This window comes from Mytilus galloprovincialis, chromosome 4, assembly GCF_965363235.1.
Source record: "Mytilus galloprovincialis chromosome 4, xbMytGall1.hap1.1, whole genome shotgun sequence".
Lineage (NCBI taxonomy): Eukaryota > Metazoa > Mollusca > Bivalvia > Mytilida > Mytilidae > Mytilus > Mytilus galloprovincialis.
This window is the reverse complement of record NC_134841.1, coordinates 78,099,252-78,124,698: the sequence shown is the minus strand read 5'-3', so window position 1 is coordinate 78,124,698 and position 25,447 is coordinate 78,099,252. Positions and strand designations below refer to the sequence as shown.

General features: G+C 31.9%; 1 long non-coding RNA gene across 1 annotated transcript; it reads right to left on the bottom strand.

The window, feature by feature from the left end:
• Positions 1-14,609: 14,609 nt before the first annotated feature.
• On the bottom strand, positions 14,610-24,696 carry LOC143073020 (uncharacterized). Its single transcript, XR_012977374.1, has 2 exons — positions 24,647-24,696; positions 14,610-16,400 (listed from the first exon to the last, which is right to left on the bottom strand). It is a non-coding gene; the product is annotated as an uncharacterized LOC143073020 (long non-coding RNA).
• Positions 24,697-25,447: the final 751 nt, after the last annotated feature.

Sequence of the window (25,447 nt, the reverse complement as noted above, 5' to 3'; positions counted from 1 at the left end):
CAAGCAACTTTCTTACATGTTTACCATCTGACGACAATAAAAATATACTATGGTTATAAAACGAAGCAATATACACGTTTGAGTCTTCATCTACAACTATACCGTACGGAGAACATACTGATTGATCTTTGTATTCCCACATCTTCTCTCCAGTCAAAGAGCAGCATGTAACTGTGTGGTGTGAGCTATTGGTATAGTATAATTTGTCTTCGGATGTTGCCACATAACTTCTGTCTGACAGGGTAATGTCTTCAACCAAAGTAGAAGGGAAATTACATGACAACTTTACACTCTGAATACCTTTACCAGTACCACAATACGTCAACTTGCCATCTCTATAAGTTAAACCGTAACAGTAGCTGTGCGCATCTATTGTGCGTTCAACATTTGTAGTTGCAGTGTTTATGATTTGTATTCGTAAACACCTAGGAAAAGAGACAGCGACTCTCTTGTGATCGATAGAAGTAACATCAAATGGATTTCTAATTGTCAGGCGTACGTCCTTCCTCCAAATTCCATCTTCGTTTAAAATCAGTACACGGTTGTCAGACTTGTCTAGAAAAATGATGTCTCCAGTACATGAAACGGAACATTCTGTGACTCCTGTATTTTCAATATTTGTTTGTAATCTCAGTTTAATAGCGTTGAAAGCTGACGGTGGAGCAGAGTGCACAGACATTGTCTGTACTTGTTTTTCTTTCCCTGTGTGCATAACAACCAATGGTGGGTTTGATTGGACTGATACTAATCCTATTGTAGTAACTGAAGACAATAAATTTGAAATTGTGTCATTAATTTTACAGTTAATGTCAATTTTCTGCATACTTGCATCTTCAGATAAAGATTGCATAAATTTTTCATGTGTCTGAATTTCTTTCTCAATCATTTTACTCCCAAGAAAAGCTTGTAAGTTCGATGCATATATTTTGATAGCTCTCACATCACTTTGCAGTAGATCCACCTTTTCTGTATTTTTGGCAACTTTTTCCAGTACGTCTTCTATCTGTGTTTTAATTGCCTTTTCGGCAGCTAATAGATCATTAAGCGTTCGTTGTTCTAAGATGTCAAGGTGTTCGTTTATTTTAATTCGAACTTGTTTTATTTCGTCGTAAAACTTCTGTCTTTGTACCTGGATTTCAGCAAGATGGTGTTTTCTATCTTTAACGACTCTCTCGACATTTATTTTGATATCTTTCAAATTAAGATCAAGACTTTCCAATAAGACGGAAGACTTTGCGGTTTCGATGATTTTCTCCAGTGATGATATCCCCATACACTTATCATGGTTGGATTGGATACACAGTGGACAACAGAGACTTTCATGTTGCAAACAATAATTCTGGAATTTTCTGTTATGTTCCGAACAAAACTGTGAAATATTGGCGATCGATGGAGGCAATTGTTTATAGGTATCTATAGGTATGACTCCATGGTAACGGAGAGCCTTTGATGCATTGTGAAAATTAAGACATTTGGAGCATAGTCCTTCGTCGCATTCAGGACACCAGAACTCTGCAGTTGTAGTTGAGTACTGAGACTCACATACACCACACACTACAATACTGGATGATGCCATATTAGTCTTTACTCTGCAGAAAAAAATGATAATAACCATTAAGACTTTTTTGATATTTTTTACTTTTTTGTTTTGATTTGTAACCGTTTGGTGAATAATGTGTGAATTTTACTGCAGTTTTAGTTTTCCAAAAGTACCTTTAGTGCCGCCACACAGTTAAATACATTCTTCTATGGGAATGGTACCGTAATAAACTTATGTAATCGACTAACCACTTCGTTGAATTGACTGGCAAGACAAACATTGATCAAGATACTCGAAGTTAGCAGTACTCTGAGCAAATAGTCTCATTGATAACAATGTTAATATCATTAATCTTTAAAAATCATGGTCGCATCAGTAAGAATGTGACAAATGTTTTCAGAGATATACAATTTTGATCATTTTATCAGATTTGCTCTGGGCATATTTGAAGAGTATACGATAATTAGTTATAACTTCAAGGTTCAAGTAACACACCTAAACGAAGGTGTAAAAAAGCTGTCGGGTTTCGAATTTTTGCTCTTTTATAACTGTTTTTGAAAAATTGACTAATTGTTAGCAAAACAATCACAACACAAAATGCAAAAGTAGCTATTTGTAACCGATGCAAGATTGGAGGTGAATACGCAAAAATGGTAACCATCTTCATTTGAGGGCAACTGCTTCTGTATGGTGTTGACTGATTATTTTGGCAATTTCAACGTATTTTTATATCATTTTTTTTTTTAATTTCTATGTATATATTACATAAAAAGATACCGGTAATAGACAAAATAGAAAAAAAATCTTTGTGATTAGTTTACAGGTAAATACCCTTTTTTTCTAAGTTAACACATGAATTCCGTAAATAAAGGCAACAGTAGTATATAAACTCATCATAGATACCACTGTTCGAAACTCATAAATCGATTAAGACAAAAACAAATCCGGGTTACAAACTGAGGGAAACGCATCAATTATAAGAGGAGAATAACAGTGAATCAAACTAATATTATTGTTATATATAAATATACTTATAGATCATCGTTAGGCATCTAAACGAGATTGATTTTTTTAGCATGAGCTGGTACGACGAAAGTGAGAAAAGCAATCGAGATGAGATGACTAATGATAATCTGTTTATCGCTATTTTTCCTACGACGACGTTGTTAATTACATTAATATTGCGCCCTGAGTTTCTAGCGATAACTTTTATATAACTCTGTTGTGCTGAGAATGGAAATTATCAGTCAGTAACATCAAAGGAAAATTTCGTAAAATAGAAATAAATATGCATATTCATATTGTGGAGAGTTGTCTCTTTTGCAATCATACCACATCTTCCTTTTTTATATATAGATTCACGGTTCTACAATCTGTCGTTACCTGCATTTTGGCATTGCCCATCATCATGTTTCTCTATCACTATTAATGAAAGAGAGACGAAAGATACCAGAGGGACAGTCAAACTCATAAATCAAAAATAAACTGACAACCCCATGGCTAAAAATGAAAAGGACAAACAGACAAACGACACAATATAGAAAACTAAAGAATAAACAACACAAACCCCACAAAAACTAGGGGTGATCTCAGGTGCTCCGGAAGGGTAAGCATATCCTGCTCCACATGTGGCACCCGTCGTGTTGCTTTTGAGATAACAAATCCGGTAAATAGTCTAATTCGGTAGGTCACATTTATGAAAGGGAAGGGGATTGTAACTACGACGTAAGGAACATATCCGATATCATTTGTGAAACGGTTATTCCATAACGGTCAACAAACTCGTGATGGCGTCCGTAAAATTTACGAAGAGATGATTTCAACTTTACCATTTGGAACTCTTGATTGTATAGCTTCCTTGTGAGCAATAACCCTCTATCAGGAAAATCATGATAGGAAATGCAAGCACGGGAATATCGTATCAATTGAGAGATATATACGCCGTATACAGGTGCTGCTGGAATGAAGTGTTTACACTATAAAATCCGTTAGAGGCTGTATATTAATAGATACTTTAGTCTTAGAATACATGCTTTTTTATTAGTTGTTATTGGCTATATGAAAATGTTGTCAGCAATTGCAAGTACTCATATATCTATACTCAGCGCCTTTTTGTTGTTATGGGGATGTCCTCCGGTGTATGTTTTTTGTTACTTGTTTTTTTTTCTCTGCTTTATATTGATCTGATTAGTTAATCCCCTTTACATTGATTTGTATAGTTTGTTTATTTGGTGTGCTGTTAAACTACTGTCCTATGTTAGGATAGGGTTTATAGTCCGCAAACATATTTACTTCAGCCACATTCTGGAACCTACAATTAAGTGGTTGGTTTTTGTTGCTGTGTATCATATTTGGTTTTTGTTCATTGTTTTGTTCATATATCAGGCCGTTAGTTTTCTCGTTTGTAGTGTCTTACATTTGACTTTTCTGGCCTTTTATACCTGACTATGCAGTATGGGTTTGCTTATTGTTGAAGGCCTTATTGTGATCTAAAGTTGTTAACCTCTATGTCATTTGGTCTCTAGTTGAAAGTTGTCTCATTATACCATATTATTATTTTTATATAATTTGTAGATATTGTCTTGTTGATTATATTTGCTGTTTATTGTTTATCCCCATCTATTATATATATATATATATATATATATATATATATATATATATATATATATATATATATATATATATATATATATATATATATATATATATATATATATATATATATATATATATATATATATATATATATAATAAAAACTATAACACAAATTCCCATACGTTTCGGCCATTACGGCCTTCTTCATTGGAATAAATTACAACATAGAATGTTGTAATTTATTCCAATGAAGAAGGCCGTAATGGCCGAAACGTATGGGAATTTGTGTTATAGTTTTTATTATACAATCATTCAGAGACTTTACATATATATATATATATATATATATATATATATAGTAATCAAAGTACCAGGGTTATAATTTAGTACGACAGACGCGCGTTTCGTCTACATAAGACTCATCAGTGACGCTCATATCAAAATATTTATAAAGCAAAACAAGTAATTGAGTTACTTAGTTATTGTCTTCGTTTGTTTTTGTTTTTGCTGTATGTCACTATCTGTAAAAATTGTATGCAATAAAATATTGAAATGAAAAATTGAATTGAATTGAGTAATCATACTTTAAAATTAAATGGCAATTATACACAAAATAATGTCAAAATCGTCATTTAAAGTCGACACTTTTTTAAGAAGACAACGGATCATTCCGACTTCGTTGATTATGAAGTAAATCTTTACACATGTCTTGCTAACGATTTTAACCATACAACTTTCTATCAATCTTTTATTGTATCAATATAATTGTCCAAATTTCGAGGAAAAAATGTTAGCATTCGTCATAAAAGGGCAATTACCGTCTAAATGTATATAACCAGAACAATACATACCCTTTTATAATTCTAATTCAAACATATTGTATTGTCTAAATATATAATATGATTGGATACAAGGTAAACCAACTTAAAATAATCCTCTCCAAATAAGTACAATACTAGTATACACAATTTCAAGATGACAGCAATTATATAATTCAGTGCAATATGAAAATATCTACAATAACAATTTCTTTTAAACAGAAACAGTTTGTACACTCTAAGATACAGCAATATTAATTAAAGAGTCGTTTTGTATGGCATATACAACTATGTTTATTTCTGAAAAAGACTGTGCTTTATTCAAAAACTATTTCTTCTGTTCGATATAAAAGAGGGACGAAAGATACCAAAGGGACAGTCAAACTCATAAATCTAAAACAAACTGACAACGCCATGGCTAAAAATGAAAAAGACAAACAGAAAAACAATAGTACACATGACACAACATAGAAAACTAAAGAATAAACAACACGAACCCCACCAAAAACTAGGGGTGATCTCAGGTGCTCCGGAAGGGTAAGCAGATCCTGCTCCACATGCGGCACCCGTCGTGTTGCTTATGTGATTACAAATCCGGTAAATAGTCTAATTCGGTAGGTCAAATTCATGAAAGGGAAGGGGATTGTAGTTACGACGTGAGGAACATATCCGATATCATTTGTGAAATGGTTATTCCATAACGGTCAACCAACTCGTGATGGCGTTATAAAATATATAAAATATGTTCTATGGATATATCAATGAAGTGTTCAATATTTTCAAAGAGGTGATTTCTAAAATTTACGTAGAGGGGACATTCTAAGAAAAAATGAATCGAATCTTCTCTATTAATATTTAGTTTGATGAGCTAACAAAATTGAAAGAAAAAACAGAGTAAAAAGTGTGAAAAAAAGATAAACTTTCAGGCTGGAGTAACCAATATTACAGTGTTGAAAATAGATAAACCTTAAGGTCATATGATACTTTAAATCTAATAAAAAAAAATCAAATGTATTATATACTTAAATGGCTGAGTTTTACTTTTAAAATGTGTACATTGACTTTCTTATAAAACTTTTTTTTTTCTTTTCATAAATGTACTGTCGTTGAAAAATATTGACTTCCCGTTCTATGTAATGTAAAAGTAAATAAGAGGAGAAAGAGGAAAAAGAAATCACAGCAACAATACTGCATGTTAGCACTGAAGGATAAATTACTAGTAGGTTGTTTTCATTTTTCAGCGGGATTTCCATTGGATCAAGCAAATATTGATGTTGATGCAACTACAATTATAGGTATTGATTTAATTATGACAGCATTGATATTTTGAGAATAACATGGATTTATACACCATTCTCAATTTATACATAGAAAAAGAAGATTTGGTATGGTTGCCAATGAGACAACTCCCAACAAGAGACCAAATGACACAGAAATTAACAACTATAGGTCACCGTACAGCCTTAAAACAATGGGTAAAGTCCATACCGCATAGTAAGCTATAAAAGGCCATGAAATGACATTTGAAAAATAATTCAAACGAGAAAACTAACGGCCTAATTTTTGTACGAAAAATAAACGAAAAACAAATATGTAACACATCAACAAACGACAACCACTACATTACAGACTTAAATAGAAATACATGTATCAAAAACATGTTTATTTCATGACAATCACGAGTATACAAATAGTTGTGTGACTTGAATATATATGAGCATATTTTTCAATTTCTTGAATTGTTCAAACAAGGATGTGTAGAATATGTGTGAGGTGGTTATTTTTTATCTCAGCAATACTGATAAAGACTGGTAAATTGACAACTGTTATATCAGGTACTTAAAGCGTTTTACTACACCTACGCAATCTTGTATCTAACACACAGTCGAATAAGATATCCCAAAGGATGTAAAGAAATATGACGAATAGACACCAGTTCATCAAAACTACACAGAAAAAGTAGAGATTGAGCAACATGAACATTAACAACAAAACGTGGGTAAACCTATGTGCTTCTGATAATCATATATGAAGGATTTTGCATGGAATCTACAACAAATCTATAATTTTAAGAATATTTACCTGCATTGCTGAGTGATCAAGTACAAGAAAGATTACAAATAAAATCGATTACTTGACGACAAATAATACACGTGACATTATTTGTTATCATAGGGGGTAATAGTGGTGATCCATATTATGTTTCTATAAGACTACATGAACAAGAAAGAAATCTCAGCGTTGTAAGAAGCAAAGAATATATATGCTCAGACGACAAAAAATTACTTAAAATGTAGTTTTTTTTTTTTATTCTCTTTTAATGGGAAAGGCAAATTCTTAATAGCTCCTTCGTACATGAGTAAATTGAATACCTTTCCTACAGTTTGTGAAAATATGAATTTAATTTTTTAAACCTAAATGGATAAAATTTCGATGAGAAATAATTCCAACATATTTTTTTTTTTGCCCTTATGACATATGCTTATGTATTTTCACCACAACTAGTATTCAAATCATTCTTTTGCAGGTAAATGTGAAGTTTTGTTTAAGAACGATTTATAAATAAGACATGATGAATATCACTTTTTTAAGTGTATGTCCATCTGTAGTTGGAAACATTAATTTGCAAAACTTGGTCAAGATAAAGAAGCGGCATGCATTCATAACACAAGTTTACCACACTGACCATTCCTATTTCCTTTAATTAGAACAGACTACATGTAAATCTTACGTCTGAAAATTACACCCAACAGTGATAGAATTAATCACTAGAAATAAGTTTCTCTAATTTTGAACCTATTTATCCTTTTCCCGACCTGTTGATTATTTTTGTAAAATCAACGTGTAGTTTGTTTGATCTCTGTTATTTATTGGTCAAAATCTGATTATGATGTCAAACTTTCTTGTTTTCCTCTGAATATCCTATTGTGACGTCATGAAAAAGGCGTTCATGCCAATCTCAACAGTTACATTTTAAATATTTAAAACGTTATGCGAGCCCTGCTTTTTAAATTTGAATAGTAGATGAATAGCGTATCACATTCAATGCAGTGATAGAATCTCTCTCTCTCTCTCTCTCTCTCTCTCTCTCTCTCTCTCTCTCTCTCTCTCCAAACAAGTATAAAAAGTAAAATCATTTTCTAATGTTTCTAAGCAAGTGATAACCATACAATAGTTTTGGCTATTGGATATCAGTGTGTATGTTACAGACTTAATACAAGTACTTATATAAGTATGAAAATAACACCCAACAGTGTTAGAAATAGATTTTTATGCTGACAATTTTTTTCCGGGATTCACCAAATTTGATCGATATTTATTTAACGGAGTAACACACGGCTGTTATTTATATCAATGGAAAAGAGGTGAACAATGCTCATAAAAATGTTAACTTCGTAGTTGTCTGCAGTAGTCACGTTTCAAAATAAGGTCAAAGATCGAATCTTAAATTTCAGGGAAATGCAGTCGTCTGACACACACTATTTTAATTCTGGTATCTATGATAAGTTTACATACTTTGATATAGCTTTTCGCACTACATACATGCATTAAGAGTGTTTATTCGAATAGTTTAAAGTATTATCACTATAGTTTCTAGATTTGAAATGGTTCAAGATTCAACGTTTGGCTTTATAACTATTTTGATCTGAGCTTCACTGGTGGGTAGACGAAACGCGTGCCTAGCGTATTAAATTTTAATTATGGTACCTTTGATAACTATTAATGAGGATACAACAGATACAGTCAAGTTTGCCTCATATCTTTGTTTACACCTAGAACTTGGTGGGGGGAAATAAAGCTTTACGACAAAATAGATGATTTCAGCTTGCAATTGTAAACTTTCCATTTCTATGTAGAAACATTCAAATATTTCTATTACCTAACTATTTCCAATTATGATTTCCTTGATAGAGGATTGTTGCTCACAAATACAGCTGTTAAACCAAGAGTTCAAAGGTCGAAGTTGAAATCATTCCTTTATAAGTTTTTTTCTTTTCACAAATTTTCAGTAACTGCAGTGGTTTACTAGGGCAAACCTATTGTTAAAACAGTGGAGAAATAACTGCAGTTATTTTGTTATTTAGTTCACAGATGACGACGAATATGTCCCTATAGTAATATCCAACATAAATCCTGGTATCTATGATGAGTTTATTTGCGACCACTGGGCCAATGCCACTGCTGGTGGAGATTTATTTCCACGAGGGTATCACCAGACCAGTAGTCAGCACTTCTGTGTTGACTTGAGTTATCATTGATATTGTCATAATTATAAATTAAATGTTAATAAAACTTTGAATTTTTGAAAAACTAAGGCTTTTCTTCCTCAGGAATTGATTACCTTAGCTGTATTTGGAAAAACTTTAAGGAATTTTTGGTTCTCAATGCTCTTTAACTTCGTACACTATTTGACCTTTTAAACATTTTTTTATTCGTGCGTCACCGATGAGTCTTTTGTAGACGAAACGCGCGTCTGGCGTAAATGTAAAATTTAAATCCTGGTATCTATGATGAGTTTATTTGTCGTCGTCTTTGCAATCTCATCCCCTTCCTCCCGAATGTGGCCTATAGAATAAGACATAATATCACAAGGTTTGTGATAAAATGAGCAACACAACGGGTGCCAAATGCATCTAATATCTCCCCCATTTTGTAGTGGGGATAGTTGGTAAGTGGTGCTCATTCTTTGGTTTTCCATGTTGTTTAATATACTGTTGTTTGTTTATTTGTCTTTTTTTCAGCCATGGCCTTGTCAGTTTATTTTCGACTCTCTTAATATTTCTATTACCAAATGTAATTCGAGATTAAAATTTTGAACATATAGGGTCCTAATTTACAAATTCAGCTGTTAACTTTTTTTCTATATCAGAATCGTTTCTCCACATACTTTTTTTCATATATTAAAATTGATTAGTTGATAATTTGATAAACGTTTTTCCTCAATTTCTGGATAAATTTTTAATTTTTCTTTTGGGGAATGTTTGTACTAATTTCAAAACTTTTGTAATATTAACGCAGAATGGATTGGATTATGCATATATTTGCTTATCAGAAATAAAAAAGGATAAATGTTTATCGTGATACACAATTAGTTCAAGACCAGGAAATTAGATTTCAGAAACCCACAAATCGGTTTCTAAAATCCTGAAATATTTCAACAGCTTCTCAATGCTTTATACATATCCTAGATTGGAATTATGGTTTGCTTGATGCCAGGAAATATTTCAAGGCCTCCTTAAAGTAATTTTAACTAAATTCGTGACTCATATGATAAGTTGGTCTAACATCATTTGACTTTGGAATTTTTAAAATTCCGAGGACTGTTAAGCAATATCATGAATTTGTTTAGCTGTGCGCGATGTGTAAATATGCACGAAATATTTGCTCCTGGACATAAAATAAACAAACAATCAGAATATTCATATTTTTCCTTGTTTCATTTAACACACTTCCGCTTTGAATCAAGATTTGATATTTTATGAGTAAACTTTGCCCTCAAGAAAAGATGAACACATGAATGAAGACAAAATAACAAAAATACCGAAATCCGAGGAAAATTCATAATGAAAGGTCCCTAATCAGCTACATCAAATAAATGGACACCTGTTATATTCCTGACTTGGCACAGAAATTTTCTTACGTAAAATCAGGTGGATTAAACCTTATTCTATAGCTATCAAAACCTCTCACTTGTATGATAGTTGCATAAAAGTCTATTATATTTGCAACGATGTGTGAAAAAAACAACAGAAAACATAGATAAAAATGTGAAACATAGGGATACAGCGGTCAACATTGTGTTATAATAGTGTAATAAGACAAACACATAGGCAAACAAAGAAAAATAAGAGGGCATATATTAAGTGATTGAGGCATTGAAATGTAATGCTGATTTTTATAATTTTACAAGTCTGTGTAATTATTTCAAATTAACGAGTGCTGCATACGATTGCCGAGACCTGTTTGAAACAGACCATTTATTTTTTATATTTATAGATTGAATCCCTTTGTCATGTTATTTTATTATGAAAAATGTATGTGAAAAGTAAATTTGAAGTATCTTAGTATTTTATTTACGCAGATTTGTCTCCTTAAATATGATATTTTTCTTGTGTTGTAAAAAATTGAAAACAACACGTTTAATAATTTCATGCGTCCTAAGCGCTTAGTGATGATACTCTAATAAACTTTTAAGTCCTTAATCTAAAGCAAAATGGAGATTCAAATTAATTTGTTGTATCCAAATTTCTGATTTGATTATTTGCAAGTTATATATGTTACGGGCATTTTCTAAATTAAGACAAGTTTTAAACTGCCTCATTTTTCAGGTAATTCATAAAATGCCTAACCTTGACAACATTATAAAATTGACTAAAATATTAAAGTCATCTTATTAAATGACTGAATCTTTATGACAACATTCATCAAATTGCGTGTTTGGGTTGATTTCATTTGTAGAAAAATTATATCATTGAGATACAGTGGCAAATTCACAAAATCTTGCATGAAAAAAGATAATGGTTCCGAAAAATTTAGTTTATTTTCAAGCAACAGAATTTTAATGTTTATATTTACTAGTGACAGTTAAACAAATTATCTTCTTTCCATAAACAATCCAAACTTTTTTGATTGGGTTCATTTGATATATCCTCCATAAAAAAGAAATTATAGAAACAACATGCACGGCTATCTCTGTCTCATTTTAGACCTCTTTTTTTTTAAGCGGTCATCTCAGTACCATAATATTTGTCAAACGAGACGATTATAAGTTGAAAATAATACTGGACTGGAAACTTCCCTTGTGTGGGTAACACTTCACAATAATCTAACTCGATGCTCGGTTTGTTTACTTTGCAACAACCTTCGTCATCACAGTTAAATTAAAAATTCAGTCCGTTGCTGTGTGTGTTACATTTTAATGTTGTGTCGTTGTTCTCCTCTTATGTTTAATGCGTCTGGCGTACTAAATTATAATCCTGGTACCTTTGATAACTATTCCCATACTTTTAGTTTGTTACCCCGATTTTGTTTTTTGTCCATAGATTTACGAGTTTTGCACAGCGGTATACTACTGTTGCCTTTAATTTTAAACCCAAATATTGATAACTTGATACAATACATAATAAAATTAACGGTACCAATTTTCTTTCACCAGATGCGCATTTCGACAATACATGTCTCTTCAGTGATGCTCGTGGCCGAAAATATTTAAAATCCAAAGCTTATATAAAAGATGAAGAGCTATAATCCAAAGGGTCCAAAAAGTATAGCCAAATCCGTGAAAGGAATCAGAGCTTTGCATGAGGGAGATACATTCCTTAATTATACCCCCGCTTTAAAAAAGGGGGGGTATACTGTTTTACCTCTGTCTGTCAGTCCGTCCGTCAGTCCGTCAGTCAGTCCGTCCCATGAAACTTTCGTCACATTTTTCTCAGGAACTACACATCCACCCTTTCTGTAATTTGGTATCAACATTTATATATGTCAGCCATACCGTGTGATGCGTTTTCAGATTCATCACTCGACAGCTTCCTGTTTACCGAACAATTGTATGATTTTACACATGATAACCAAGTTAAAAATTTTCGTCACATTTTTCTCAGGAACTACAATACAAGGATTTCTGATATTTGGTTTCAGGATTTTTATAAGTCAGCTATACCGTGTGATGCGTTTTCAGATTCATCACTCGACAACTTCCTGTTTACCGAACACTTGCATATTTTTACACTATTAATATTATCCACTTGCGGTGGGGGTATCATCAGTGAGCAGTAGCTCGCAGTTTCACTTGTTTATAATAATTTTTATCATTTTGTAACAAAAAATTTAATAACACAAAAAAATCCGTATTCGTATGCCAGTACCGAAGTACTGGCTACTGGGCTGTTGATACCCTCGGGGACTAATAGTTCACCAGCAGAGGCATCGACCCAGTGGTAGTAATAAAATTAACGGTACCAATTTTCTTGCACCAGATGCGCATTTCGACAATACATGTCTCTTCAGTGATGCTCATGGCCGAAAATATTTGAAATCCAAAGCTGATATAAAAGATGAAGAGCTATAATCCAAAGGGTCAAAAAAGTATAGCCAAATCCGTGAAAGGAATCAGAGCTTTGCATGAGGGAGATACATTCCTTAATTTATAACAGTTTCTATCATTTTGTAACAAAAAATTTTAATAACACAAAAAAAATCCGTATTTTCATGCCAGTACCGAAGTACTGTCTACTGGGCTGGTGACACCCTCGGGGACTAATAGTCCACCAGCAGAGGCATCGACCCAGTGGTAGTAATAAAATTAACGGTACCAATTTTTTTGCACCAGATGCGCATTTCGACAATACATGTCTCTTCAGTGATGCTCATGGCCGAAAATATTTGAAATCCAAAGATTATATAAAAGATGAAGAGCTGTAATCCAGAGGGTCCAAAAAGTATAGCCAAATCCGTGAAAGGAATCAGAGCTTTGCATGAGGGAGACACATTCCTTAACTATTGTTTATCAATTATTTTTTTTCTCTTTTTTTTTTTTTTTTTGGTAGACGAATTTTCAAAATATTAAATTTTGCTCTAAGCAAGATTATTTAGAAGAGAATTGGTTGGATCATAAATAATAACTAATGAGAAACGTTAGTCTTTTTACAAGGTGACAATTTTTATCGAAAGTTTTACTTTTATTCACAAATACATGACGTTTATTTTTCCCGATCGGGGTTATGACGTCTACACCAAGTACGTTCAGGTGTGCACACCTCATTTCCAAGTTTTGTAAAGTTCTCTGTACAAGAAGAAAACTTACTACAAACGCAATATCGGATCCGATTTTTGACGGATATGTTGTTTACAGAGCCCATAGATGTTATAACTATACCACTGTATTGAAAGATTTTAAGATAGTGATCGGTACCAACATTGACTTTGTAATTTCAGATTAAAAAATGACTAAGTATGTATTGATATAAATGTATAGGCACTTATGATCGAGCATTTTTGTCCAAACAAATATTTTGGCTTTGATCAAGGTCATGCTTTTCTGTCACCGTTTATGACTTTTTTCCACCAAATCTGTTCGTTCGGAAGTGATTGATATTTTAGTTTAGGAATACATGACTTATCTATAAGTTGTTATTAAATTTTTAACTATCTTTCAGTATCTGCGATGACTCTTACTTTTGAGTATTTTGTTATTCTAGTTAGTTTTCTATGCTTCGATCCGAGTAGTCAAGACTTTTCCAACTGTTGTTACAGTTTGTTCTCATGTTGTGCTGTTAAGCCACTGTCACAGGATTTTGGAGGATTTACAATTCGAAAACATGAGTAACCCACCACATTCTGTATGTGTCTGTTCCAAATCTGGATTCTGTAAATAAATGGTTTTTATTTGTTGCTTTATCTAATATTTGTTATTGTTTTGCTTTTCCTTGCTGAATTGTGTCATATTTTGTCATGGTTGGGACTTTTATAGCTTAGTTTATGTACGCTTTGGACTTTTCTAATTTGTTGAACGCAATAAGGTTAACTATAATTGCTGTTAAGGACCTAAATGACACTTCATATTTAGAAGAATGTTAAAACGTCCCACATCAAATTGTTATTACTCCTTAGAGCAAATTTTGAACTGTAAAGAACAATTAATTAAAAACTCTTCGGTAGTTGTCATTTTAATAGATTTCATACAAATTTAAGTATCTCTACAGTATCTCTAGTGCAGTTATAACCTATGTAATCAGAACTCGTGTCTTAATATAGTTCGTACATGGCAGGTTCTGAATAATTCGCAACTACCAATTTGCCTTTATTCACATCAAACGCTAGTCCAAAAGGATTATTAATTCCGTCATCTTGTTCGAGCAAATTTCTTGTTTGCTTCCCATCCGATGATAACACAGTTATACTATGGTTACCATTTGAAGCAATATACACGTTTGAGTCTTTATCTACAGCTATCCCTTGCGGAGAACATACTGATTGATCTGTGTATTCCCACATCTTCTCTCCAGTCAAAGAGCAGCATGTAACTGTGTGGTGTGAGCTATTGGTATAATACACTTTATCTTCAGATGTTGCCACATAACTCCAGTAGGACAAGGTTTCGTCTTTTACCAAAACGGAAGGGAATTTGCCTGACACTTTTACACTCTGAATACCTGTACCAGCACCACAAATTATCAACTGACCACCTCGGTAGCTTATACCGTAGCATTTACTGGACGTTTGTATTGTGCGTTCAACATTTTTAGTTGTAATGTTTATAATTTGTATTTGTTTTGAATCCGGAAATGAAACAGCGATTTTCTTGTCATCGATAAAAGTAACATCTACTGGATTTCTCTTTGACAGGGATATACCATTTCTTACGGTTCCATCTTCGTTTAAAATCAGTACACGGTTGCTTTGCTTGTGTATAATGATGATGTCTCCAGTACTCGAAACGGAACATCCTGTGACTCCTGTATATTCAAAATTTGTTTGTAATCTCAGTTTAATAGCGCTCATATCTAATGGTGGAGCACGTGGAACAGACCTTGTCTGTACTTGTTTTTGCTTCACTGTCTGCATTACAACCAATGGAGGGCTTGCTTGTACTGAAACTGATCCCATTGAAGTAATTGAAGACAACAAATCGGAAATTTTGTCATTAATGTTACAGTTTATGTCCATTTTCTGCAAACTTGCATCTTCAAATAATGATCGCATAAATTTCTCGTGTGTCTGAATTTCGGTCTCAATTAATTTACTCCCAAGAAATGCTTGTAGGTCTGATGCATATTCCTTGATAGCACTCATATCATTTTGCAGTAGATCCACCTTTTCTGTATTTTTAGCAACTTTTTCCAGTAAGTCTTCTATTTGCGATTTAATTTTCTCTTCGGCTGCAAATAGATCACGAAGTATTCGCTGTTCTAAGCTGTCAATTTGCTCGTTTATTTTAATTCGGACTTTTTTTATTTTGTTGTGAAATTTCTTTCTTTCTACTTGGATTTCAACAAGATTTTGTTTTCTGTCTTTAACAATTCTCTCAACATTCATTTTGATATCTTTCAGATTAAGATTAAGACTTTCCAATAAGACGGAAGACTTTGCTGTTTCTATGACTTTCTCCAGTGATAATATCCCCATACACTTATCATGGGTAGACTGGATACACAGCGGACAGCAGAGACTTTCATGTTGCAAACAATAATTCTGGAATTTTCTGTTATGTTCCGAACAAAATTGTGAAATATTGGCGATCGATGGAGGCAACTGTTTATAGTTGTCTATAGATATGACTCCATGGTAACGGAGAGCCTTTGATGCATTGTGAAAACTAAGACATTTGGAGCACAATCCTTCGTCGCATTCAGGACACCAGAACTCCGCAGTTGTATTTGAGTGTTGAGACTCGCATACACCACACACTGCGATACTGGATGATGCCATGTTACTCTTTACTCTGCAGAAGAAATGATAATTACCGTAAGCCTATTTTTAATTAAAAAAGACCTTTTTGTTTTGATTTTTTACTGCTCGTTGAATAATGGGTGATTTTTACTGCAATTCTAGTATCCCAAAGTAGTTTTAGTGGCATCATACAGTTTAAAATATCTTCTGCTTAGGCAATGGTTCTATAATAAACCAAAATAATTGACAAACCAATTTCTTAAATTGACTGGCAAGACAAACATCTATCAATATACTTGAAGTTAGCATTCCTCTGAGCAAATAGTCTTAAAACAAGGTATTAAATAAATCTGGAAATCAAAATCAAGTTAGGAAGCCTAGTAAATTTCTCCATGTCGTTTTATTTCATGATATTAGTTCGATTATTTTTTTATTCGATGTTACTATCATTTTTTTCTTCTTAGTTCATTTTTTTCATATTCAACCTAAAATTTATGATTTAAAGGTATATTGTGCATTTTAACTTACCCTATCAAATAAATTGCAAACCCTTGATAGTATGACTGATCTTTTTCATATTATATCAACATGAAAACTTAAAAGAACTAAACTATTTCCATGCAGGCATGGACGAAAGCAACTGCATTGATTTAATCTATACTTGCATGGACTAAGTCCGTTTGAACAATAGAATAATTTCAAATGTCTATGTATAGGTTTGTTAAGCTAATGCATACATGGGCAAATTCTGTTGTGTTAGTCCATGCAAGTATGGACTAAGTTAACGTTAGTTGCCTTCGTCCATAACTGCATGGAATACGTTCTTTTTAATTGTTTATAATGAATTTAGTTTTTGTCAGTGAAACACTTTCAACACAAAATGCAAAGTAACCTATTTGTAATTGACTCTAAAATAAACATGAAAGGGTAAAATTTTGATGAATCTCGTTTAGATGTTCATACAGCAAATGTAGAATAACGTGTCAGTATTATAATGATAAAAGTCATGATATATTTATATAACATACATGTTTTTACCTCAACCGACACTAAATATTTCAATCTCACTAACGGGTTTGGATTTTTTAATATTTGCAATATGATTTTTGGCAAAGTTTTAAAATAAATGTTATTTCACATATGAAATTCTGACAGAACATACAATTAACTAGAGGCTCTAAAGAGTATGTGTTAATCACCGAATTCTATGTGCATATTCAAACTTGACATTGTAGTCTAATTATAATACAATTCATGATTAAATTCTTTTTTTTTTGCTGACCATTTGTTGGAAATTATTTTTACTGTTTAAATTTTGTATTTATCTTCTATATCCGGTATGCCAAAATTGCAAAAGGGGAAACAATTATTATTAAATGGCAATAACTTCTATAAAGACATAACCAATTTCGGCCAGATCTTGGCCTGCTCATTATTTTTGTTTAGATTTTCTTTATAGTTGTCCAGATTAAAGGCAAATACGCAAAAAAAGGTAACAATCGTTATTAAAGGGCAACTTCTCCTGTAAAGGGGTTGACAGATTATTTTGGCAATTTCAACTTATGTAAATTTCAATTTCAATGAATAAATAAATGTTTAAGAAAATGGACAAAAAACAAAAACAAATGGTGATTTTTTTCTAAGACCATAACCTTTAATAAAAAGATGATTTCCACAACATAGACTCAAACTGATATTATTGTTATATGAACAATCATCAATGGTGTGAAGACATTTTCAACGACTGTGGTACATTAAAAAGATACAAACACCGTACATACAAACTATACAAACAAACTGTAAACGTTGAATCATATGTAAAAAGGAACATTCCACTTAGTCAAAGGAGTTATATGGCTATGTTTCGAGCCGGCTCGTTACCTCTGGCCTTGGAGACGGGTCGCTACTCCAGACCGCAAGGTCCACTTGAAGACTTTGTATATATTACGATCTCGGACACGTAGAGACTGAAAAACATTTTTTGATGGAGTACCCTTTATATGCAGACATAAGATATGATTTATTTTGTGAATGTTATTATTAAATTGAGAATTTTGATACACTGCATATGGACGATAAGTTTATTTAAGCATATTTGTTTTTCTCAAATTTTTAAAATAAGTTATTTTTATTCATTGAGATTTATATTTTTATTATATTTATTTCTATTTTAGAAGACAACTGATAACTTTTTAAATAAGAACTCTAATAGTATATTTGATATAATTATTATTAACATTTTATATTTAACTGTATTTTTGAAAGCGATTTTGAAAAAAATAATTTATTAGATTTTTAACTCTAGAAATATTTAACAGATTAACATGCAGTTGTAAATTTAAATATGTACATGTATGTTTTTAAAGTGTCTCACAAGTCAACTGTTTGGCTGGGCATTGTTTAAATTTTAAAGATATTACTTACATTTATTTGTATATTCTAATGACGTCATTTTTTCGTCATTTTTCAGTTTCAAATAGGACGTCACTTGGCGTAGAGGTTTAAACGTATTCGGATGTGTCTACTTTTGTGTTTCAAATGTCTGGTTATGTAAATGTATTTCAGTTGTTTCCTGTAATTAGTTAATACTTCAGCTTTATCATGTACATCTTTTGAATATTCATTTTATTAAATTTACTGTTTGCAAAAGTATAAATTACTCTAAATTATAGGGATTTTCTGGTAACTTAACGGAAAACCCTTGCCGTTTTTGGCACAACCTTTTTGATCTTTTGGTCCTCGATGCTGTTCAACTTTGTACTCGTTTCGGCTTTCAAACTTTTGTATCTGTGCGTCACACATAGGTTCTGTGTGGACAAAATACACTTCTGGCGTATTAAAATTTTGAACTTGTTGCCTTTTGTTGGCTGTTGTTCGTGTGATTCTTTGTCAATTGTGTTCTCCAATTTATTTATATTGTAGTCCTGTGTTGTCATTTTGATGTTATATTTCACATGGCCATAAAAGTGCGAGGTTTGGCATGCCACAAAACCAGGTTCAACCCACCATTTTTTCCTTTAAAAATGCCCTGTACCAAGTCAGGAATATGGTCATTGTTATATTATAGTTCGTTTCTGTGTGTATTACATTATTACGTTGTGTCGTTTGTTTTCTCTTATTTTTGAGTGTAAATTCACATTGCGATAAGACGTGTCACGGTACTTGTCTATCCCAAATTCATGTATTTGGTTTTGATGTTATATATATATGTTATATTTGTTATTCTCGTGGGATTTTGTCTATATGTGTTACATTTTAGTGTTATGTCGTTGTTCTCCTCTTATATTTAATGCGTTTCCCTCGGTTTTAGTTTGTTATCCCGATTTTGTTTTTTGTCCATGGATTTATGAGTTTTGAACAGCGGTATACTACTGTTGCCTTTATATGTACTGAGTCAATCAATATGTGACACTCAAATATAATATTTATTCTTTTTTATATATGAACCTCCTCAAGGGGTTTTGATTAAGTGTTTATCTTTCCATTTTTATAGTGATTATTTGATTACCAGATCATATATTTCATGCTTATTTGATTATTTGATAATCTTGGTCTGTAGTTTCGATTATTTGATAATCTTGGTCTGTAGTTTCGATTATTTGATAATTTTGGTCTGTGGTTTCGATTATTTGATAATCTTGGTCTGTAGTTTCGATTATTTGATAATCTTGGTCTGTAGTTTCGATTATTTGATAATCTTGGTCTGTAGTTTCGATTATTTGATTATCTTGTTTAAAAATGATAATAATGATGTACAATACAATACAATATGTTTATTGTCAATCAAGGACGCCCTAAGAGAGCAGTATAATTACAAACAATTTATTACAATGATTATTATTAATCCTTAATGATATATAATGACAAAATATAGAATAGAGAAAATAAACACAAAAGTAAAATTAAAACCACAGATATTTATATATTATTCAACATATAAAAATGTTATTCAACTGTTTATGGATACCATTAGTGCCATGAAATTTTAATCTGGTCTATGAATGATTCACTGGGTCAGTAAATTGGCACCATTTACATTTTTTATCAAATTTTCCCTCTCATTCCAGAGACTGACTATTAAATTACATAGGTGTTTTAGAACTTCTAGATTATCACAACCCATTAGCCATATAAACATATTTTAATTGTTACATTTCTTGAGATTAGGATATCATAAGAAATACCTGAAAGTTCTTTAATAAATGTTATTCTATATGTTTCTATTCTTAGTTTTGTTAATGCATGCCTTTGTTTGCAGTTTAGCAGGTTTAAATAGAGTTCAAAATTGAAATTTGTTTTTTAAATAAACGAAATGTACGAAGTTTATTTTTTTGGTTATTAGTACTTCTTACATCATTAAAAATGTTAATTTTCCATTCTTTTATATACAATCCATGTTTTCCCATGACTATTTTTTAATACAATATTAACTCTTATGTAGTAAACTGTTGGGAGTGAGATCCAGAAGCTCCAAAACTTTAATAATATAACTATACCATGAAGTGTGACCTTTTTCATGTAGTCTTTTTGTATTTCTTTTGTTCTTATAACTTGACTCTGTACTTTAAAAGATCCAGTCAGTATGATATTGTTCTATTATATGTCATTATGATATATTTCTATTATGAATTACAATATACGTTGAACCACAAACGTCAAAATCATTCAATCGCGTAGTGAAATTAACTATTTTTGGAATCTTATAAATTCTATATATAACTTTTGGACTAGTTTAAATCTCGGTCTATTTCTTAAATTTATTCTTACATACTTTTGATTTTTTAACCCTGTATGCTAACATTCCCATGAAAATTTTAAAATTGTTTGTACGCACATTGAACGACAAATTTATGTGACGTATAAAATTTTCTGACGTCAGACACTCAAATCAATAAATGTGTTCGTAGATAGTAGATGTTTTTGTGTTCTGTTAAATTGTTCCTTTTAAAATTGTTAAACGATGATGACTGATGTACCCATATTTTGACTATTATATTTATTGTGTCTGTTTATTTAACGCATCAATGTAAAAATATCGGAAATTGATGAGACTGTCATTAAAGTGAGAGGGTTAGCGCTATAGAACCAGGTTTAATCCACCATTTTCTACATTTGAAAATGCCTGTACCAAGTCAGGAATATGACAGTTCTTGTCCATTCGTTTTTGATGCGTTTTGTTATTTGATTTTGCCATGTGATTATGGACTTTCCCAATTGATCTTCCTCTAAGTTCAGTATTTTTGTGATTTTACTTTTTAGATAGTGCCAGTGCTTCTTTTAGTAAAATGTCTTCAGATTTTTCTAAAGTTATTTAATATTTAAGGATGCTTAATAAAATAGACAATTGTATTGGTAAATGTCCCACTTCTGCCATGACAGCATTATTTGTGCTCTTTCTGTTCACACCAAGTATATATTTACAACTTTTTACATTCAATTTTTCAAGTATAAAGTATAAAACCATTAAATAGTTTATAAAAAAAAGGTGAATCCTTGAGTTTCGAGAGACTGCCAGCACCCCATATTTCTGATCAATACAGTAAAATGGGCTGAATTGTGTGGTCAAATATATGAATGAATGTTGAATTTTTGGAAGGGAGTCATTAAATGATTTTCTTAGTTTAAAAAATGCCTTTAACCCCTTTTTGTAAAATTCAGATTTTGCTTCTGTAAATGCTCCAGATGCTGAAAGGAAATGAGGAATGTGTCAAAGAGACAACAACCCGACCAAAGAGCAGCATGAGCCTTCAATACTGTGAGAAAATCGTGCTTCAGCCTGACCCTGAACAAAATTGTGTACTAGTTCAGGGATTAAGTCCGAAATATATGAAAGAAACTAAAATTAAAAATCTTACAAGACTAAAAAAGGACAGAAGCTCCTGACTTGGGACAGTCACAAAAATGTGGCGGGGTTAAACATGTTTTTTTTTTTTAGATCTCAACCCTCCCCTATACCTCTAGTCAATGTAGAAAAACACAAAGTGATACGCACAGTACAACTCAGTTTAAAAGAAGTCCGAGTCCGATGTCAGGTTAGAAAAGATAACAAAAGATACTTTTAACAAAATGACAATGATACATAAATTAAGGAAGTTTGCTTGTCATGTTTACGGATTTTTTTGTCATATTTTCGGAATCCTCTAGTTTTGTCCATTTTAATGCCTTAAAAAAAACTGCCATTTGACCTCCTTTTTTTCTTTTTTCTCTTTTTCCATAAATCATTTACATGTTTTATGACAAGCCATCTATAAAAGTCATAAAATTTCAATTATTTTTTAATAGTTTTTGGGAACATAAACTTGTCAATGATAAAGGTATGAACGGTCAAGAGAGGATGTTTTCCCGCCTAAATTTCAATGACTAATATCTCGAAAACAAGCACATTGCATATCTTTTTTGCTCTTTTGATTCCTTTATTAATCCTCTATCAATGTAAACTAGTGTTTTGAAAAGCTGATTATTTTGAAACTGAGAAGAGAACTCCCTTGTCTTCATCATATTAATATCAATATGCCTGTGTACCTGTTTATCTGCATTTTGAAATTGCACAACGCCATATTTTTATTACTGTTTACCTCTATACACTAAATCCATTGGATGTTGAATGTGTACTGATTGATACTGTTGTCTTAGGTACATGATTTTTTTTAAGTAGTTGTTATTGGCTATGATCTAGCCGTCGGTAATGACGAGTACTCTCATATGAGTTTAATTTTTTTATTGTTGTGGTGGGGATGTATGAATATCCTGCCCAATCCGGTCTATGTTTTTTGATGATATGCTTTCTGCTTTGTATCGATCTGATGAGTTAAAAACGTTTCAACTGATTGTTTATTTGTTCTACTGTTACACCACTGTCGCATGAGTGAAAAAGGGTTGGTTCCCGCAAACATATATATCTCCGCCACATTCCGGACCCTACAATTCAGTGGTTGGCGTTTGTTACTGTATATAATAAATTTTTTTTGTCAATTGTTTTGCACATATATCAGGCCGTCAGTTTTTCTCGTTTGAAAAGTTTTACATTTGTCTTTAATACTTGATTATGTGGTATGGGTTTGTTTATTGTTGATGGTCGTACAGTGATCTAAAGTTGTTAAAACAAGGAATTATTTGAATCTGGAATAATTTTGAATTCAGGAAAATTGATGAGAAATTTATGATGAAATGTAACCACACTAAATAAATTTAGCTGTGTTAGTTTTAATCATACATTTCTAATCAATTTTCCAGAATTCAAAAGTATTCTAGATTCAAAGGATTCCTTGTTTTAACATCTTTGTCATTTGGTCTCTAGTGGAGAGGTGTCTCATAGGCAATCGTAAGAAATCATACCACATTCTTATTTATATATCATTGGTGGAGATTGTCTTGTTCACTAGGTTTGCAAGTTTCTCCCTATCTGCTATTGTTTAAAACTAATGGCAATTATATCAAAACAACTTGTTTATAAAAACGTACAATCGGCGATTCAGACTATGTTGAGTTTGTAGTAAATTGTTGTTGATGACTATCTTGGTTATGATTTTCACTATAAAAGTTTCTCTCAATTTATTAGAGATTCAACATAATTGACAAAAGTGATCAAAAAAAAAATTGCACTGTTAATAATATAAGGGCAATTTATGTTTCAATGATTTTCAGATTTTCTATATCTATATAAAGACTGATGAGCCCCTAAGTTTACCTGAAAGATGAAATAATTTAGATTCAAAGATGTGATTAAAGACAAACTTTCAAGTTACCATTATTACAGTATTGGAGATAAGTAAACAATATAATATCCATATTCATATACTGAAAACTACAAATTGCTAGAAAACAAAGAAATATTGATGTCAACGTTTAGGACACATGAATATACAGGAAATGATTTGCTAACCGTGTACCTGTGGTTTATTCTATTACAATTATGGGTAAGGGAGGATAACTTCTATCTTATTTATTGCTTTAACAATGACAGTATTGACATTTTGAGGACATCCTAATATATATATATATTTTTTATCTCAGCAATAATGATAAATAGATGAATGATCAATGTCATATCAGGTCCTTATTTCCCCCCTATCAATGCAATCTTAGATCGAACACACACTCGAAAAAGATATCACAATGGTCATAAAGAAAAATTACGAATAGATAAACACAAGTCCATCAAAATTACACAATAACAAAAGATTAAGCAACAAGAACATAAACAACAAACCGGGACAAACATACACGACATATGTGCTCCTGATATATGAATTATTTTACTTGTAATCTACACCAAATTGAAAGTTTTGAAATGTTTACCTGAATTAATGAGTGACAAAGAACCAGGAAGATTAAACGCAAAAATCGATTACGTGACTCTATCTGTTACCATAGGGGGCTACAGTGGTGATCCATATGATACTTCTTGAAGACTACACGAACTAGAAAAATCGGGTAGCAGTTCATGTTACTAGAAATGTCAGCGTTATAACAACCAAAGAATATATACATGCTCAGGCGTTAAAAATTAATTGACTTAAAATGTAAAATACCCCTTTTTTTACCCCTCATTTCTTAATTGTTGGTACCATAACCCCTAAAATCAATCCCAACCTTCTTTTTGTGGTATTGCATTTTCTGGTAAAACTTCATAGAGATCAATTCACTTTAACTAAAGTTATTGTGTCTTCGGACGACGACACAGACGAGGACGCCGGTGAAAACATCATTTTTAGCATTGTATGGACCCAAAACATTTTTTAGTGGCCGTGTAAAAAAGAACAAACAGAAAACCATCATGCATTTACATTTAGCTAAAAGCATCAATATTTTCCAATCATGCTTTGGTCAGATGAAAACGACAAGAGTTTAAGAGAGTTGATGAGAGTAAAATCCTTTAAACAACTATGATTCTTTCAAAAATTCAACGAATTTCTGTATTCGAAAATTGAAACAATCTTAGATAAACTATGATACAGCTAATCGGACTATCCATGCAACAGAATAACCACAAGAGAAATATAATTTACAATTTTAATAACTTCCTTTTTAGGAAGCTTATTGAAGAATTTCGGTCAATATTCAATTGTTCCATACATAAAAGTTTCGTTTACCGAGATA